The 17,817-nt window shown below is 43.4% G+C and overlaps 1 protein-coding gene across 3 annotated transcripts in view; it reads left to right on the top strand.

The window, feature by feature from the left end:
• The first annotated feature begins 12,998 nt into the window (after window positions 1-12,998).
• OCLN (occludin) overlaps window positions 12,999-17,817 on the top strand; it is a 38,813-nt gene continuing 33,994 nt past the window's right edge. The window contains exon 1 of one of the 3 annotated variants that reach the window (XM_037031071.1): window positions 12,999-13,102. The gene's annotated coding sequence lies outside the window, so the exon portion shown is untranslated. Of the gene's footprint in view, window positions 13,103-13,180; window positions 13,276-13,416; window positions 13,633-17,817 lie in introns of those variants that run through there. The other 2 variants (XM_037031070.1, XM_037031072.1) reach the window with 2 other exon arrangements.

Raw genomic sequence — 17,817 nt, forward strand, 5'->3', positions numbered from 1 at the left:
AAAATCAACTGATATGCTTTTTTGGAAGTCCCTTTTCTTTGATTATTAAGTAAATGATTATACAGTTCATAAGCATAAGACATGAATAATTTGAGGACTCAGATTAATCAGGTTTCTTTTGGTTGTAACAGAAACTCAACTCAAGAGAATCTATTGAATTAGCAAACTGAAAAGTCCAGGAATTCACTTGGCTTCAGGGCTCCCTTGCAGTCCACCTGGCTTCTCACAGCTCATGCTCTCATATTTATGCTTCCTCTGCATAACTGAGGAGAATGGCTCTGCTGTAGTAGGCAGCGTGGTTCTATCTAGGGATTACAGGAGAGACCGTGTTCTAGCAACCTCTACCACATCTCTGGGAGGTGTCTGACAGGCCTTGATTTGGGTCACATGTCCATCTCTGAACCCATCACCACATCTAATTAGCCAGCCTGGATCTCATACCCACTCCTGTGGGGACCTAGCATTGTAATTGACAACCCCACCAGGCCTCATGGAGTAGGGGATGGACATATCTTCAAAGGAAAAGCTGTCTGCTCTTAATAGAAGCTAGACCTGCAAAAACAACAGACACCCACAGCATAAACCATGCCTAAATTATTCTTATATTTCCCCTAAGACCAAGCACATAGAAGCAGCTTAGTGTCAAACATGGAACAAATAACTACTTGAAGCACTTAATATTTGCAAAACATTTTCACGGCCGCTATTTTACTATCAGTAGTAAAGACATTGCGTGACCCACTTAAAGTCACACAGCTGGTCTCTGATAGAGAGGGGTTCCTAACTGGGTCTCCAGGCTTCTAGCTCAGTTCGCTTAGGAAGTCTTCCTCTTTCGTTCTCTCTTGCTGCCAGGACAGATGTCAAAGGGGAAGAGATATTTCGGCCGCGCTTTCACTACTTCTTAGAAGGCTCGATACCGTTTTGCACCTAGAAGGCCATGCTGGTGGTACATGACTTGTAGGCCTCTCTCTTTCTACCTAATAATAGGTATATATAATGGATGGCTGTCACCACTATTTGGATTACTAATTTATGAAGTTGCAGAGTCTGCCAAGGAAAGCTCACTTATTGTTTGTTTCTAAGGCTAGCACCATGTGTTTGACAGTGCGTAGGTGTGTGAACGTTCCTTCGTGAAGACAGCTCTCAAGGGCAGTGCAGTGTGCTGGCGGCGACGCTGGTTGTAGAGCCGAGCTGCTGTTCGAATCCCAGCTTGGTTACTCATAATCCAAGGGCAACATGGGCAACTTCCAGGAGCCTCTGGTCTCCTATGAAACAGGTGGACATCTATCTATTACACCTACTTCACAGGTCCTGCAGCTGGGGTGGGGTCAGGGTCTCCTGGAGCCCCTGGCTGCCTGGGGAGGGTGAATGTCCAGTAAAGGTGAGATTCTGCGAGATAAGATGAAAGGGGTAATGGGAACTGGGAGGTATTCAATCGTACAGTATTTATGCACCAGGCACTGGGGTAGGGGGCATGGACCTAAGGACCTCACTCTGGTGTAGGAGGCAGGCATCTGTATAAACACAGTTGTAGGATGCCATGAATTTGGGGACAGAAAGATGTAGGTTTGTGCTTGTTTGTTTTTGTTGTTGTTTTTTTTTAGAGACAGGGGAAGGAAGGGAGAGACACATCAACTGGTTGCCTCTCACATGTGCTCCACCCCCAACTCCTACCCCAACCTCAACCAAACCAAAAACTTAGGCATGTGCCCTGACCTGGAATTGAACCAGCAACCTTTCACCTTGCAGGAAGATGCCCAACCAGCTGAGCCCCACCGGTCAGGGCAGAAAGATAAGTGTTGTAAAATCTCAGTTTTATCCTTTCTTGCTGCGCAACAGGAATCAAGTTGTTATCTATGAAACTCACTGTTCTTATCTATAAAATGGAGATAATATTTAACTCATGATATTGCAGTGACACAGAACTTACTCAGTAAACAGTGCTTTCTCTTTCTTTCCCTACAGTGTACAGCTTGTGGGGAGGAATAGTAAAGGAAGCAAGTTATCTGGCCACAGCAGGGACCAGGTTGCCAGATCACAAGTTTGGTAAATAGCATAGCTTCCAGGTAATGATAGTGGATACTTGGACTATTCTCTTAAAAGGCTCTATTTTAACTTTACTTCCCTCACATCAAAAAACAGCTAAATTGCTGTACTGGAAATTCTTAAAGCTCAAAACAACCTGGTTCTTTCAAGTGCTGCTATGATGACCTAGTATTTTGCACAACTCCTCTTGTACAGAAAGGAACAAATATTTGATATTCATCTTCATTGTCTGCTGTGGGTTGGTTTCCTGTTATTTTTTTCCCTCTGTCTAGAGGAAGGGAGTAAAGGAAGCTTCCTCATTAACCTACTCCTGTATGGAACATGTTTGAAAAAAAGAAGCACTGAGGGAAAGACTAGAGCTTCTCATCAAGATTATGAACAGCACAATTCCACTCTAGTACCTGAGGGATAGTTTATTGAAGCAGTGATGATTGTTCACTTCTGTAAAGTAGCAGAAGTGCAAAGTATCAGAAAAGGGGCCCGTAGTGAGCCTAGGTAAATTGGGGAAGCTCGGCCTCAGAGTGTGCGGTCTGGGAGGAGATCCCACACACGTGTGTAATCCGAGTTAGAGAGTGATTTAACACCGGACAGTCAAAAAATTGGGTAAATTGATCCCAGACTATGTGCAGAATTTGGAGAAGCCACTTCTTAGAGAAGAGAGATCAGAGAAGGCTTGTTGTTATTGTTTTTGAGAAGATGTGCTAGCTCAGTCTTGAAGCACTGGCGTAGTTTAGTATAGGAACCTGCAGACACAAAGGTAGGAGAACATTCACAGTAGAGGAATTAGTGTTGGGAGAAGTCAAGCCACAGAGACAAGAATAGGAGGAGCATGTGGGCAGCCAGGTGAGCAGTTTCACTTAGTCAGAAAAGAGAGTGTTCTTATCCTTACCACTCATCCAGCACTTATCTGTCCTCTTACTATTTTTTACTTCTATGAGTGTACACCTCATCTAGACTAGGTAAGGGACGTGTGCTGTGTGAAAGTACACTTTGCTTTCTCCCTATGTCACCTTAGTAAATAATAACGCCTACATTATGCAGGTGAGTGACTCCTTAAAGGCAAAACAGAAAGAAATTATGTCATCTAAAAGAAAATGTTTTCAGGTAAGGTCGATATTTTAATGAATTAGAATGTTCTCCACCTTCTTTTTTCTCATACTTAAAAATCCGTTGTTTATGTCCTCTTTTTTTAATTTATTGATTAGAGAGAGAGAGAGATCTGCTGTTCCACTAACTAATGTACCCATTGGTTGCTTCTTGTATGTGTCCCAATGAGGGACCAAACCCGAGACCTTGGTGTAGCAGACGACACTCCAACCGAGTTCCCCAGCCAGGGCTTTTTGTTTTTCTTGATAGTACTAGATAGTGTTCATACTAACATTTAATAGTGTTTGAAAAAAAAATATGTACCAACAGATGCAACAGTCAAGTCAGGCAAGAATCAGCAACAGACACTAAAAGCTTTCATGAGATGAATGGTTGTTGGGGAACAAAATAGTCACACAGAACCAAAGTACCACCCCATGGGAGAGTGATTAATTATAGAGGGAAAAGGGATACCTGGAGGGCACCATCTGGTTCAAACTCAGCATCCCTCCTCCCAGGACATCCCTCCTCCTTGATCTGTATCAGCTGTGACATGATACAGGACAAAGTTCACAACATCACTTACGTAGTATTCTTTTTTTTAAAGATTTTATTTTTATTTATTTTTAGAAAGAGGGGAAGGGAGGAGAAAAAGAGGGAGAGAAACATCAATGAGTAGTTGCCTCTCACAGAGCCTCAAATGGGGACCTGGCCCGCCACCCAGGCTGTGCCCTGACTGGGAATTGAACTGGCAACCCTTTACTTTGCAGCCCACGCTCAATCCACTGAGCTGCACCAGCCAGCGCTTACGTAGTATTCTTGCCAACAGCATGTCCTCTAAATGGAACTGCGGGAATAGGGGCATGCAAATTCAGACCGTGGAACACTCAACAGGACAACTGGACCGGATTCTTTTTAAAAATGGCAATGGGACTGTTCAAGAATTAAGGACACTAAGGAGACATGACAGTGAAACACAAAGAATGATCCGTGACTGGCTCCTGGATTAAAAAACACAACCAACCATAGAAAGCACTTTAAGACAATTGCTGCAGTGTGAGTATGCGCTGTGTATTACATAAGATTTATATTGCTCATCATTTTGGGAGGGCATATTAATGCTGTGGTGGTTGGTATGGACTGAATGTTTGTGTCCCCCTCCCACAACTCACATGTTGAAATCCCTACCCCCAATGCGATGATGCTAGGAGGTGGGCACCTTCGAGGAGGTGATCAGGTCATGGGGTGGCGGCTGGGGGGACTCCCATGAGTGGGACTAATGTACTAGTAAGAGAGCCCAGAAAACTCTCTCGTCCTTTCCACCACAGAAGGAGGAAACCACTATCAGCAACCCAGAAGAGGGCTCTCACCAGAACCTGATCGCAGACCTCCATCCTCCAAAACTGTGAGAAATAAGCTTCGTTCATTTACAGACCACACGGTCTGTGGCATTCTGGTCCAGCAGCACAAGTTAAGACAGTGGTTACATAAGAGAATGAACGAGATCATTGGTTCATTGATCTCGGGATCAATTGGTTCTTGGTTCTCGGGATCCTTGCTGAAGTATGTAGGGGTGAAGTGTTGTCATATCGGCAAATTACTTTTAAGTGGTTGAACCAAAAAAGGATAAATGCCTGTGTATAAATGCTTGAGCAGAAAGAACACACTACATACTGAACACACTGTGTGTGAGACAGAATCGGATGTGGACCATGTTGACAAATGGTGAAGGATAGAGTTCACATAATGTTATTTTATCAGCTTTTCTATAGGTTTGAATTTTCTGACATAGTAAGTTAGGAAAAAAGTGAAATTATATCTTTATGGTAATCATCAAACATCATGTATGCTTGTTCACTGAGAAATTTTAGAAAACATCATGAAAACGAAAATAACGTGTGCTATGGGAGAACTTCTCTTACCACCTCCCTTTCTAGCCCCTCCGCGTCTGCTGGTCTGCTGCCGCCCGGCAGTCCCTCTAATGAGGAGTCACAAACTCTGGAAGATGATGAATAGGAGTCATTTACACTTCTCAGAGATCCTAGCAACTGGGTTTCAGATCACCTTGGCTCCCTTCCTCAGGTTTATTTTTTTATTAGTTTTTATTTTTATTTTTATTTTTAAAATACATTTTATTGATTATACCATTACAGTTGTCCCATTTTTCCCACTTCATTCCCCTTCCCCCTGCACTCCCCCTCCCAGAATTCCCCCCTTTAGTTCATGTCCATGTGTCACAAGTTCTTTAGCTTCTACATTTCCCATATTATTCTTGCCCTCCCCCTATTTTCTACCTACCATCTATGCTACTTATTCTCTGTACCTTCTTCCCCACCTCCTCCTCCCACTCCTCTGTCACTAACCCTCCATGTGATCTTCATTTCTGTGCTTCTGCTCCTGATCTGTCTGCTTAGTTTGCTTTTGTTTTAGCTGTGGTTGTTAATAACTGTGAGTTTGCTGTCCTTTCACTGTTCCTATTTTTAATCTTCTTTTTCTTAGATAAGTCCCTTTAACATTTCATATAATAAGGGCTTGTAGGTAGCATGGCTGGGCGGTCTAAGGTGCTGGATTTAGGAGTTTTTAAATTATTTCAATTAGTAGAGGAAATAAATGATTCTGTAGAAGATAAAGGAGGAAGAAGCATGGTGAAGTAGAAAAGGCAGATTATTTCAAACTATTTAATATTTGTGCAAATTTAGGAGCCAATGCCTGGCACACAGGCAATCAGTAAGTAAGTATCGGATGAGTAAACTACTTCTTTATGCCTCACTTTTATTGTTTCTAAAGTGGGAATAACAATATTTACATTGTTGTGTTTGGGTGATAACAGAATCACATAGGAGAATACACGTGCAGACACCTCCCTCAGCTTTAATCCTCTCCATGCAGAAGCTACAAACTTTAAAAATAAATACTCAAGCGTGACAAAAACATTATTTTAAAAGACAGGAAAATTTTTAGGTTGGCCCACAGAATACCGCACAATTGAACATGCAAACTCATGCTTACGAAGGCCTAACCACCCCCAAACCTTCCCAGTGCAGCTGGAAGAGACACACTCAGGGGGCACAGCACCCAGGATCTGGCTCCTGCCTCCCTCAGAGGTCACCTCCCATCCCCTCCCCTTCTTTTGGCCTCCTGTAGGTTGAATCTCCAAAATGACCCTAGATTTTGCCTTAGAGTGTTCTTGGCTCAGAGCTTTGCATGGCCGGCTTTTTCTCATTAGTCTCAGCTCAAATATTATCGCTTCAGAGCAGCCACTAGTGATCTCTCCACTTAAGGCAGCTCTCACACCTGCGCCTCAGCCAGCCCTCTCTGTCCCCGTAGCCTGATTGGCTTCTTCAGGTCACTCCCTCATTGCCATGTGAAATTATCTCGTTCATTCTCAGTGCAGTCACCTTTGTTGCCTGTCTTCTCCCAACTCAGATGTACACCTCCACAAGGGACCCCATCTGTCTGGACTCCACTGTATCTCCAGGGCTTAGATAGGTCAGGGCTCCACACACACCGGATACGGAGTAAACATTTTGTGACTGAACAAGTATTCCTTTTCATACACAATTCACAAATGTGCCACTCTGACCATACTCTGTGTGGGTGGGTGTCAACATTTTCATGTCGTACGCAGTGAGACAGACAGGAGCAGAGTAGGAACCATAAGCCAGGGATGCAAGGTCACCAGGATGGCAAGCCCCAGGTCCCTAAAAACTAACAACTGGACAGGTGTAAGGTGGGACCTTGCTCCTAGGGGGACCTCTTTTCCCTGGCATGTTGCTATTCACGTGTTAGACTCTTTTAGAGGAGGAAAAAGGGGGCTGGAGAATAGCCCGAGGGGACTCCCATCCCACCCAACCCCTCTTGCACGACCACTCCCTTAAGCATTAAGCCCTAGGGATAACATCTAGGCCTCAGATGTGTTTCAGCTCCAGGTCCAAGTAGGCAACACCATCACTGACATCAGGACCAGCTGCAGCGACTAATGAGCTCCTGCCGGGCACCAACCAATCAGTAGAGACCTTGACCACACCTGGAAAGCTAATGAATAGCCTATCAAGATACTCCCCTGAGACCTCCAGATAGAAACCTTAAGATGAAGGACCCCCCTGCATAGTTCTTGCTCTCTCTCTCTGGAGCATGCGGCGTCTTTTCTCCCCATTTCTTCCTTCAAGATGCATTCCTTTGGTTTCTTACTTATAAGCTCAAAAAGCCCTAACTTTGCCTCTGTAATTTGTTTCCTGAGCCCACACTGCCCAGTTGGCTCACTTCTTCAACCTCTTTGACTTTCTTTTCTAAAATTTTATTTACTTTTAGAGAGAGGGGAAGGGAGGGAGAAAGAGGGGGGGAGAGAAACATTGATTGGTTGCTTCTTTTTTTTAGGACATACTTAGTTTTAAATTTATTCATTAAAAAAATATTTAATCTTTATTGTATTTCTTTTTATACTACCTTTTAGTGATCGGTTGCTTCTTGCATGCTCCTCAGCTGGGGACCAAACCTGCAACCCAGGAATGTGCCCTGACTGGGGATGGGACTGGTGACCTTTTGCTTTGCAGGACGACACCCAACCAACTGAGCCATACCAGTCAGGGCTCTTAGACTGTCTAAATAAACTTTTGCTTGTATTTGAGTCTTGACTCTGAATTCTTTCTTAGCCAGAACTCAAGGACTGAGGTCTAATATCTGGTGCCATTTGCTGTTAACAGTTTCAGGAGTGACACTGAGTTTCTCTTTGTAGGTTCCTAAAGTTTTTTCCTAAAGAAAATTTGAATAAAGTCAGCAAAGCTGCCATGTGGCAGCCCCTCTAATGAATGAAAGAACTGCACCTCATAACCAACAGAATGTCAAGATAAGTTTGTGATCTGCTTAGTCTATCAGTTGCATACTAGCCCAGTTCAAGTGATTTTTCTAGGGTTAGGATTCCTTGTTGAAAACTTACCAGATCATTATCGGTGTATTTTACAGTTTGGGGTCACAGGAAATAAAGAGACCCATGAAGTCAAATTAGATATGAGAACATAGTATCTGCAGTATTTGGTTAATGTTTAGTTTTCCCTCTTACCTTTTCTGAACTTAAAAGCTTCAGGAAGCCAGTGGCTGAAAAAGCCTTCAAGGCCAGTTTTCCACTGCAGTGGAAATGACTATGACTGATTCCACTTAAAAATCATGGAATGATTTTTATCTTCACCATCCTTTTAATTTTGGCAACATTTTGTCCCAGATCAAAATCCTTCCTCTGCCTTTTCAAGTGACGACCTCGACTCCCTCTGATTCCATAGTTATTTTCTGCTGGCATGTGAGGAATATTGTTTCACAAAGCAAAACCCCTAGATGTAGGTCTCTAATCATCTCTTAAGAATGTCTCTAAATTCTATTATTTTATCTAAGTTTTTTACTATACAATAGAAAGTTCATACAAAGTTATACAAAAGTGCATAAAATGTGTACAGTTGCATAAGTTGTCCTAAGGCTAACAGGCATGTAACCTGCATCCAGGTCAGGAAACAGACCGTTGCCAGCACTCCCAAAGTATCTCACCTCCCCTTCCCATCCCATCCCTACCCTCGTTCCTCCTGGAGGTAACCACTATCTTAACTTTTATGATAATAATTTCTTTACTTTCCTTTGTAATTTTTACTGCTTACTTATCCTCAAATGACATAATTTAGTTTTACCTGTTTTTGAACTTAATATAAAGGGAATCATACTGCCTTTTGGTGTTTCTTGTTTATTTTGTTCAATATTATGTTTGAATGATTCACCATGTTGCTGGGAGGTGCTTGCATTGGTTCATTCTCATCCATAACACTCCATTATATCTCCATTTCTTCTTAGGGTTATTTTTTCTATGGCTGTACTCTGAATTCTTTTTATGGGTAGTTTAAATGAGTTTGGATATTTTTTTAGAGACAAAAAGCAGTAAAGCAGTTAAGAACATTAATTCTGGAATTAGATAATGTGTATTTGAATCTGGACTCTACAACTTAGTGGATTGTCTTGAGTGAATGATCAAATCTTTCTGAGATTTGGTTTTCCAGAAATGGAGAAAATATTACATCATAAAGATTGTTGTAAAGACAAAAATGTCTATGAAGCACTTAGTACAGCGCCTGGCACGTGGTTACCCTGAGTAAATGATGGTGATTACAGTGACTGTTCTTCCGCTTGTTGAAGACATTCCAGTTCAGGGCCTCTGTTTAACCTCAGCTCCTCCTTGAGGATCTTGCTTAATACTCAGGAATTGAGAAGATAGAGCTTTACTCACCACATGTCATCACCTCCTCAGAAATTGCTTTCCTGGTGACTTCCCCATAAACTCCTCCATAATCTGTCCCACCTCGTGACTGGGTGGGGAAACTACGGGCCCTTCCGGCCAGGCCCTCAGCAACTCCACACTGAGTTGCCCTTGAACAAACAGCAATCCTTGGATCCATTCATTAAGCAGGTGAGGCAGGGCAGAACATTCTAATCCCCCTTCTTTCCTCCTCTGAGACCTCGTACTAGAGCTGTCAACCTTGAAATGCTGTTAAGGACTATGCTGTTTTCACAATGGCAGGAGACTATCAAAGAGAGATGGACAGGACTCCACAGGCATGTTGGATTCAAGAATCAGGGCTACTGCATATTCATCTGCTCATTCAACAAGTATGTGTGGAAGAACACTGCGACAGAAAGTCCATGTGGCAGGTGGGCTACAGCCAGTGATCTGGTAAATTTATTGAGACTTGTCTTGTGGCCCTGCATATGGTTTATTCGGGTGAGCAGTCCATGTGCCTCTCAACAATGTTATGAATAGAGTCCTATTTATTATCATTCCACATTGATAGTAGAGAAAAATGGGGCTTATGTACTTTAACTTCCCTTAAGGATTAATCTTATCCAGCTAATAAGTGGCAAGATGATATTTGAAACCAAATTTCTGACACCATATTCTGAGCTCTTAAGTTTCTCCTTCACATATAAAACTGAAGAAAAAAATGTTTAAAAAAATTTTACCATGCATTTGACTGCAGGGAAAATCAACAAATTTCTAATCATAGTATCTCTGAGAATATTTCCTTTGTTTGAGTTGTGAGGATTTTCATCAAATATTCAATAGTGGATCCTAGTCCATAATTCTAATGTGAGCTGCTGAGAAGGAATATTTAATTAAAAGTAATTAAAATTTTGCTGCAATTTATGATTATGTAACATAAATACATTGAGCATGGCATCATTTAGCATCCAACAAATTTTGTTCTGCTATTGAAGAATGATATGTTTAGGTTTTGAGGTTGCATTTTCTTTCTGAACATTTCAAGTACTACCTGATATGTACATTATTAGGCAATAGCTAAAAGAAGTTTTTAGATTTTTCAAAATTTCAAGTATCATTTGGAAAATTAATCTGAATGGAATAAAAATGGCACACATCATTCCAATGGAAATTTAGCTTAGTATTAAGTTGAACCACATGAAATTGACATTTTGTAGTTAAAAATGATCAACTATTTCTAATTCCATATAGTTCAACTTAATAACTTCTAATATTCCATATGTATGAATTTAATAGGGAAGTAAGCTTTGCTAAGACAAGATTTTCTGCGGTTTTGGTAATTATTGTGCACAGGGTAGTCACTCAAAAAATTGTTGTTGAATGATAGAATAAGGAGAGCAAATGAAATGTGGTAACTAACCTTCCATTCTAACACAACACGCCTTTGGGTTTAGGTTTGGTGTGGGGATAAGAAAAATAATGGCCCTGGTTGGGTAGCTCAGTTGGTTAGTGTGTCATCCCAACTCACCAAGGTTGAGGGTTCGATCCCTGCCAGGGCACATACAAGAATCAACCAATTAATGTGTACATGAGTGGAACAATTCTCTCCTTCTCTCTCTCCCCCTTCTTCTCTCTCTCTAGAAGCCAATGAAAGAAAAGAAAAATTACATGGTATGCATTAGTTAGTCTCTTAAAAGGATAAAAAGATTAATTTAAAAACTTAATTTACCCAAGAGAATTAAAAACATATGTCCACACAAAAACTTGTACCTGCATTTTATTCATAATGGCTGAAAGGGGAAATAGCCCAAATGCCCACGGACTGATGAAGGTTTAGGCAAAATGCAATGTATTTATTTGATGGAATCTTATTCAGCCATAGACAGAAATGGGTTAAGTACTAGAACATGAGTAAATCTTGAACACATTATGTTCAGTGCAAGAAGCCAGACATGTGTGTTGTATTGTTTATTCACATAAAACGTCCAGAATGGGCGGATCAGTGCAGACAGAAAGCAGGTGAGTAGTTGCCTGAGTCTGGAGGCCAGGGGAAATGGGGGTGACTGCTGATGGACACAGGGCTTCTTTTTAGGGTGATGCAAACATTCTGGACTTAGGCAGTAGTGGTAGTTATATCCTCGTGAATGTACTAAAACCCACTAACTTGTATGTACACGTTAAAATTAAGGGTGAATTTTATGGTATAAGAAACTTTTCAATTTTTAAAAGTAGGGAAAAAACTCTTACCTTCTCCTCAGAACATGTCAAAGCACACTAAAAAAGAATAGAGAAGTGTTTATAAGTCTGAGAGTATTCGAAAATGTTCCCTTGTTTAATTATAAACCGAGTGGAATGTTTGGAGTTCTCAGTAATCTGACAGGGAACATTAAGAGGATTAACCTAACTTCCCCAGTGTTAACACCACCAATTTAAACTGCATCATTCAAAGACTACAGTCATATTAAAGTAATTGCAGCAGTGACTTCCACAAAAGCAATGCCAATCAGATGAATTATCCATTAACACTGTCATAATTTTAAATATTTTATATTTGTATGCTGCTTTTACTTCTTTAAGTGTTGAATTATGGAGTAAGATCCATTGCACGGGAGAGTTACATCTCTAACCACTTAATTAAAGGCAGAGAAGTGGGTGGGATTGGGTAGAAGTTTATTAGCAAAACTGACATTCCAGATTGGAACACAAAGTGAAGCAGGATTTAAGAAACCTATATTCTAGCCTTCAACGCAGTGGTTAAGTAGCAAGAACTAAAATTGTTACCTTCCGGAGCGTTAGTTAAAAGAAATATTGAAATACAACATACACATATAAAAGTATACACATCCTTAAGGGTAGGCTACGAACTTTCCTCAGTGAACACTCCTTTGGAAATAGCCTCCAGATGAAGAAAGAGAAGACAGCACCTAAAACTCGGCTCTTTTAGAAAACCAAAGATAGTATTAAAATTGTTTAGTTCCTTCCCCCGAGATTCTCCATCATAGCACAGTGAAATGGGGGGACGGGGACAGAGGAACCTTAAGTGACAGTAAAGTATACCGTGGTGTGTACTTAATTTTGATGGCAAATTTAAGGATACCGGTATCTAAGGCACTTCCCCTTCAATTAACCACTCTTAGTAATGGTCTTTTTTGTAAATCCAGAGATTCTGAAACAGTTCGTAAATTTCCCATGACTTTTGAAAATCCCCCACATTTGGATGCTGCTTTCAACAAATTTTTAACCAAATTTTGGAGCACGAAAATGTTGTAAGAAGACGTGCTTTCCCTGCCAAAGCGCTGAGCACCCCGCCCCCTCCTTCTTCGGCAGAAAACAGGCTTCTCTATACCTCACCCCGCTGTTCTACCAGAAACCCGCGGACTGAGCGCGCGTCAGGGTGGTCCACGAACCCCGGAGCCATAGCCCCTCCTCTGCACTGGGTTCCTTGTCTCTCCCCCTGAAACGCGGTGCTTTGCCTTTAACTCCGCGCTCCGCAGGACTATGTGGAGCCTTACCGGTTGGCTCTTCCCGCCTCCTTCTCCACCTCTTCCTTCCCCCTCCCATCCGAGTTTCAGGTGAATGGGTCGCGGGGGGAGGAGGCAGCCACACCACACCTCCTCGCCAGAGTCCACCTCCCCCTTTCTCCTTCCTTAGGCGGAGACAGAGGGACTCGCGGGAGAGCTGGCCAGAGCGCCGAGGAGCCCGAGCGGAGTGCAGCAGGTGAGGACCTCCCGGGCGGGCGGCGGACCTCCCGTCGCACTGCCTGGCGTCGGTGCGCATGCCCAGGGGCCGGGCCGTCGGGGAGGGGGGCGGACGGAGGAGGGGGGGCTGGTCCCTAACCCTGTGCCCCGCTGCGTGCCGGCGGTCCGTACAGCGTCAGGTGCGACCGCCAGGTGAGCGCGCTCCTCTGCTCCCACCGTCTTGGGTGGGCTGGGCGGGACTGCAGCGAGTAGGTGAGAGTTGGACGCGGCGGGGGGACCGCGGCGGCCGCGTCTCGTAGAGGAGGTGCGGGGGAAGGGCGCTCAGGGCTAGTTTCGGTGGCGGTTTCGCCCCTTGGCTGGGACTCGCGGGAACCGGAGAGGTGCGGGTCCGCGGAGCCGGCCGCCTTGGGCTAACTTGAAGCTGCGTCCCAGGGCCACTGGGGCCTCTTGGAGGCGCGGATCAGCTCCTTCGGCGGAAATGCTGTACTATGAGTGTGCCCAGGCGGCGCGGGCACCTTCGCTTTTAGCGGGACGAGAGGTTCGTGAACAGTGAGAACCCTGCGCTCTGCTCTCCCGGCTGCAGTTCTGCGGGGCCTCGGGGAGAGGAGCGCGGCTCCCAACCCCTCGGGGGTCCTGCGCCCTGGAGCTGGAGCGAGAGAGGCGCTCGCTGCCCGGGGCGCTTAGATCCTGGGAGACCTCACGGTTTCTGCCCCCGCGCCACCGCTTTGGGTATCTCAGGGAGAGAGGGTGGCCGGGTTGAATCCATGAAATGCTGTATTCCTGGAGCGACGGTGTGCGCCGACGGACCATTTTGAATTTTGAGTCCACTTAGGGGGAGTTGGATGAGCCCTCGTGGATTGAAGCTGGTGGGACGGGCCTTTAATTTCGAGGGAGGCTGTACTTCGAGGGAATTTGCTCACTCTCAGATTCTCAGCCTTGAGCGGAGGCCTCGGGGGCGGTCCTTGCTCTGGCAGCGCGCCGTGTCTGGGGTGCTCCTGGGTGCGGCGGGCTCGCGAACCCCGAACCTGCTCCGGCCGGGTGGCCAGGTTTTGAGACCTTGAAGTCCAGCGGACATGTTGCCTTTGTCGGAGGAAGTGTGCGGGAAAATGTGGGTCGAGGGGCCAAAATGGCCTCTGCACCTTGGGGCTGGAAGAGCAACTCCGACCCCCTTGTGTCTTGGGTGAAGCCACTGAGCGGGAGGAGTAGCCGCGGCATCCATCCTCAGGCGGGCCCTGGGGCTGGCTGGGCAAACTGCCCACTTGGGAAAGGACCTGGGGCGGGGAGGAGGCAGCCCTACAGGTTAGTGAGTGGCCGTCTCGCACAACAGGTGTATTATTGGGATCCCCGGAAAAGGGAAAAGAGAAACCCTTACCATTAAGGCACTGCTAGCAGTTCTTGCTGTGATTGAAACTAGTTCTTTCTAGACGAGGTAGATTTCTCAAACTACTCATTCCCAACTATAACTGTTTCTTTTTTTAAAATATTTTATTTATTTATCTTTAGAGGGGAAGGGAAGGAGAGAGGAAGGAAACATCAATGTATGGTTGCTTCTCAGTGCATCCCCTGCGGGGAACTGGCCCCTGCCGAAAACTGGCCTGCAACCCAAGCTTGTGCCCTGACTGGGAATTGAACCGCGATCGTCTGGTTCTCAGGCCTACGCTCAATCCACTGAGCTACACCAGCCAGGGCACTAAGTGTTTCTTTTGCGATGTATCTTTATTTTCTCTGATTTTTTAAAAAACAGACATTTGAAATGGTGGATCCGCAGTAATAGGTATCTCCTCAGACAAAGCGACAATTTCTTTTTGTAGTTTTGCATTTATTTAGTTATTAGGTGCCTCCTTTGTTAGGTAATGGAGAGGAGAATAGTGAGATTTAGACAACTTCCCCTCGATTTAGGGGAATGATGGGCAGTTCCTCCTGTGTTAGGGGCTCTGTTCTAAAAGTGTTTGTACATTATATCATTTAATCAACCACTCTAAAAGGTAGACCTTATTAGAACTCTTTTAAAACTGAATAAACGCCTTTAAACCTAGTTACCCTCCTAGTCTTGAATGTGGTATGAATCACCTGGGGATCTGATTAAAATATAGATTCTGATTAATAGGTCAGAGGTAGGGCCTGGAATTCCACATTTCTAACAGGCTCCCAGGTGATACCCACATGGTTGTGTATTTCACCCTTATCTCTCTTTTCCCCTCAGAGTATACGCTCTTAATTATCTTTGTTGAACTTAAAGGATTGTATTTACTGGGTGTTATGAGTGAAGAACTTCGGGATGGTCAGTGCTGGATTGAAACCCCACCTGTAATATGGACTATTGGGTTTTGTAAGTCAGATATTGGTAGATTATACTTTTTACCAGGGGTAAGGAATGACTATAATGCTCAAAACAGATATCTAAGTGCTTGTGAAGCTGACATTCCAGTCTGGGTGGAAATGGTGGCAGTAAGAAAAAAAGAAAAGAAAAACTAATAGTTTTAGTTAGGGGGGAAAACTTGCTCTGAAAGTAAAACAGATGACGTGAGTGGAGTGTGTGACTGAGAAGGCATCTCTGAGGAGGTGATGTTTGAGCTGAGGCCTGAACCACAGGCACCTGCCACGTAAAGATCAGTGTACACTACACAGGAAACCACAAGATCAAGGCCTTCCTTGGATTGCTGCTTTTATTCTAGGCAGTGATTCTCAAAATATACAGTGTGATTAAAATTCATGTGGAGAGCTTATTAAAAAAACAGTTTCAGACACAGAGCTCATCTATTTCAAAATCTGCCGAATTTCAGAATTTTAGGCAGTTTACTAATGATGTGCCTGTAACCTAAATAGAATCATTTAATGTCAGGCACACTTAAAAAACTTCTTAAAAGCAGATGAACCATTGCTGCCTGTGATTGAAAAGGAACAGACTGCCCATACATATAATAAAGTTTCGTTTTTACTCTTTTGACAGTTGGCTTTAAAGAATAATTTTGGATCATAGTATTTTCAGACTTTTAAATTTCAACTTAGCTTTTTAAAAAAATTTCGACAGCTTTTGATCACTAAGCATTTTCAAGGGGAGAATGTTTGTTGTATGTTTACATTAGCTGGCTTTCAACTTAACGTATTGATCGACAAGTATTTGCTGCTCTTTGCCCCTGACTCTTACTTAGCTGTTTGACGTTTGCCCCTTCACTATCGTGACTTGCTGTGCTGAGCCTTGGACGACAGCTTGTCATTTCTTGGCTCTCTTTCTCCTTTGGCTGTGGCATTAGAGTGCAGTCACAGACTGCCTTGAAGGAGCCTTGAAGGAGACCTGTTCAGTCCTCCTCCTGTCCAGTCTCCCCCAAATATCAAACAACTTAAGTTTTGCATAATTGGCATAAGATGGAATTGATAGTTGTTTTTGGAGGGTGAGGGAGATTCCTCCTAACATTAGGAGGAAATCTGTGCTATTTTTTAGTTTTTTCAAAGAACCATTTCTAGGACTACAAAGACAGTTCTTTACATATTTGAAGGTAGCTTTAGTGGTCCTTCTAATGTTGAGTTCTCCAAGCCAGACATTTCCTGTTTTTCCAGTCATATGTGTTAAGGCATGATTTTTTAAGACCTTGACTAATTTTAACCTGATGTGGCTCAGTGGATTGAGTGCCAGCCTGCGAACCGAAAGGTCGCTGGTTCGATTTCCAGTCAGGGCACATGCCTAGGATCGATGTATCTATTACACTAATGTTTCTCTCCTGCTCTTTCTCCCTCCTTTCCCCTCTATCTAAAAATAAATAAATATTTAAAAAATCTTTAATAATTTTAGTTATCTTCCTGGAGAGGCACTTAGTGGAGCATGATGCACGAATTTTAAGGTTATGCAGAGGTCTGCTTCTTTTAATAACTGGGTCATTCCTAGATCCAAGCACTATCTCTGTGCGTACTGCCTGAGTTTGCAGAGGTACGTTAGCTTTTGTTGACATTCTCACCAAGGAAATGCACTTAAAAATGGACAGTTATTGGCCCTGGCCGGGTAGCTTGTTGTTTAGAACGTCATCCTGATCTACCATGGTTGCAGGTTTGATTCCTGGTCAGGACACATACAAGAAGCAACCAATGAATGCATAAGTAAATGGAGCAATAAGTTGATGTTTCTCTCTCCCTCCCTCTCTCTCTCAAATCAGTATTTAAAAGTTATTTTTAGGTGGAACTGGAAAGCATTATGCTGAGTGAAATAAGCCGGGTGTTGAAGGACAAATACCATATGATCTCACCTTCAACAGGAAGCTAAACAACAAAACAAACAAGCAAGCAAAATATAACCAAAGACACTGAAATAGAGAACAGGCTGACAGTGACCAGAGGGGAGAGGTGAGGGAATTTCAGGGGAAATAGGGGAGGGATTTAGAGGAACATACATAAAGGATACATGGACAACAACTGAGAAGGGTGGAAATGGGAGGGAGGGGGGAGCACGGGGGTGGGATGGGAGTAATAGACAGAAAACTGTACTTAAAAATAATTAAATAAAAAAATTGGGAAAAAAATAAAAGTTATTTTTATTTTTTTTATTTTTATTTTTTTTAAACTTTTTTAAAAAAGATTTTATTTATTTATCTTCAGAGAGGAAGGAGAGAGGGAGAGAAATATCAATGTATGGTTGCCTTTCATGTGTCCCCTGCTGGGAGTTGGCCTGCAGGGAACCAGCCTGCAACCCAGGCATGTGCCCTGGCTGGGAATCGAACCACGATCCTCTGGTTCGCAGGCCCA

This window comes from Sturnira hondurensis, unplaced genomic scaffold, assembly GCF_014824575.4.
Source record: "Sturnira hondurensis isolate 20B ecotype Veracruz unplaced genomic scaffold, ASM1482457v3 Scaffold0020958, whole genome shotgun sequence".
Classification (NCBI taxonomy): Eukaryota; Metazoa; Chordata; class Mammalia; order Chiroptera; family Phyllostomidae; genus Sturnira; species Sturnira hondurensis.